Source organism: Phyllobates terribilis, unplaced genomic scaffold (genome assembly GCF_046119375.1).
Source record: "Phyllobates terribilis strain yellow unplaced genomic scaffold, ASM4611937v1 Scaffold_3735__1_contigs__length_71251, whole genome shotgun sequence".
Classification (NCBI taxonomy): Eukaryota; Metazoa; Chordata; class Amphibia; order Anura; family Dendrobatidae; genus Phyllobates; species Phyllobates terribilis.
The window spans coordinates 64,351-67,091 of NW_027366488.1; positions in this window are offsets into that span (position 1 = coordinate 64,351).

Genomic DNA, 2,741 nt, shown 5'->3' on the forward strand with positions numbered 1-2,741 from the left:
GAATTTCAATGTGGGAAAGCATTACACATGTGTTAATATGGATAGTTTTAACTTATTTTGGTTAGATTGAATAGTTTTAATGACAATAGACTATTTATTAGTTGTATGTTTTTTTCATAATTTAATGTTAATAGTCAGATTTTCACAACAAATATCCTCGTAGTCAAAACTATATAAATTTTTTTCTTCTGAATTATTGAATATTCAACCAAACTTTAATGAAGTACATAGGCTAAAAGAATAGAGGAAAGAAAAAATTAAAAAATTAAAGAAATAACGTTAATAACTAAGAATCCCACATAATCTAGTTCAGAAATCAAATTGTCATGATAAAATGTAAGAAATAAAAAATTTATACTGGAAAACTGATTATTGAGCTTCTATTTTTTTAAGTTCAACTTGATTAATAAGAGAAACCAAAATAACCAAAAATACATTTCTATCGGGATCTTGTGATTTCCTTTTATACTCCTCAAAAAGAAGGAAATTTCATTAACTTTTCCATGTGGGAGAATATTTGAACATGTGTTAATATGATTAGTTCTTACTTTTTTTGGATTGAGTGGATAGTTTTAATTATAATAGACTACTTATTAATTATATATATATTTTTATAATTTTAGTGATAAGAGTTAGATTTCCACAACAAATATCCTCGTAGTCATTATTATATGAAAATTCTTTCATTCATTGAATATGCAATCCAACTTGTATAAAGTACATAAGTTAGAAAAAATGGAAGAAAAAAATCACTAAAAATTAAAATATTAAAGAAAGATCGTATGTAACAGAAAATCCCACATAATCCAATTCGGAAAATCTAATTGTCATGATAAAACGTAAGAAATAAAAGTTTAAACTGGAAAATTGATTATTGGGCTGCTATTATTTTAAGCTCAACTTGAATAATAAGAGAAATATAAAAAATACATTTCTATCAAGGGTCTTGTGATCTCCTTTTATACACCTCAAAGTGAAGAAAACTTCATTAAGTTTTCTATATGGGAGGCTGAAATATCAACGTGTAACATGACTTTTTATATACATCTAATGGAAAACAATTTCACTGAGTTTCGATGTGGGGGAAACATTTAAACATTTGATAATATGGATAGTTTTAACTTATTTTTGTTAGATTGAATAGTTTTAATTATAATTGACTACTTATTAATTGTATTTTTGTTATATATTTTTCATAATTTTAGAGTTAAGAGTAAGATTTTAACAAAACATATCCTCGTAGTGATTACTATATAAAAATTCACTAAATTATTAAACATTCAACCAACTTTTATGAAATACACATGCTAGAAAAATGGAAGAAATAAATCATAAAAAAACAAAAAAAAATTGTAGAGAGATAGTAACTGAAAATCCCACATAATTCAATTTGAGAAATATAACTTTCATGATAAAACGTAAGAAATAAAAGTTTTAAACTGGAAAATTGATTATTAGGCTTTTATTGTTTAAGTTCAACTTCAATAGGAAGAAAACATAAAAACCGATTTCTACTGAGTATCTTGTCATCTCCTTTTATACACATCATAGGCAAGGAGACTTCATTAAGTTTTCGATATGGGAGGCTGAAAATCTCAACCTGTAACATGGTCTTTTGTACACATCCAATGGTCGGAAAATTTCATTGAGTTTCGGTGTGAGAGAACATTTACACATGTGTTAATATGAATATTTTTTACTTTTATTTGTTAGATTGGATAGTTTCAATTATAATAGACTACTTATTATTTGTATTTATTTTCATAATTTTAGTCTTAAGAGTCAAATTTTGACAAGAAATATCCTAGTAGTCATTACTATATACAATTTCTTTAAATTATTGAATATTCAGTCCAACTTTTTTTAAGTACATAAAAAAAAATGGAACAAAGAAATCATAAAATAATAATAATAAAAGAAAAATTCTGAGTAACTTAATATCCCACATAATCCAATTCGGAATATATAATTGTCATGATAAAATGTAAAGAATAAAAAATTTAAACAGGAAAATTAGTTATTTGACTTCTTTTGTTTTAAGTTCAACTTGAATAATAAGAGAAACACAAAAACCCATTTCTATTGAGGTCTTGTGATCTACTTTTATTCACCTCTAAAAGAAGGAAACTTCATTATGTTTCCGAAGTGGGAGGCTAAAAAATCTCAACCTTTAACATGACTTTTATACACATCCAATGGATGAAAATCTTGTTTAGTTTCGATGTGCGAGAATATTTGTACAGGTGTTAACATGGATACTTTTAACTTTTTTTTGTTAAAGGGATAGTTGTAATTGTAATAGACAACTTCATAACTACATATTTTTTTTCATAATTTTGGGTACTAAGAGTTATATTTTCATAAAAAATTATCCCCATAGTCATTACTATATAAAATTCTCTAAAATTTTGAATATGCAATCCAACTTTTATTAACCACATAGGTTTGAAAAAATGGAAGAAATAAATCAAAAAACAAAATTGAAGATAGATTGTTAGTAATTGAAAATCCAACAAAATCAAATTCAGAAAATCTTATTGTCATGATAAAACGTAAGAAATAAAAATTTGAAACTGGAACATTGATTATTGGACTTCTATTGTTTTAAGCTCAACTTGAATAATAATAGAAATATAAAAACCACTTTCTAACGGGATCTTGTGATCTCCTATTATACACCTCAAAGAGAATGAAACTTTATTAAGTTTCCGATGTGGGAGGCTAAAAAATCTCAACCGGTA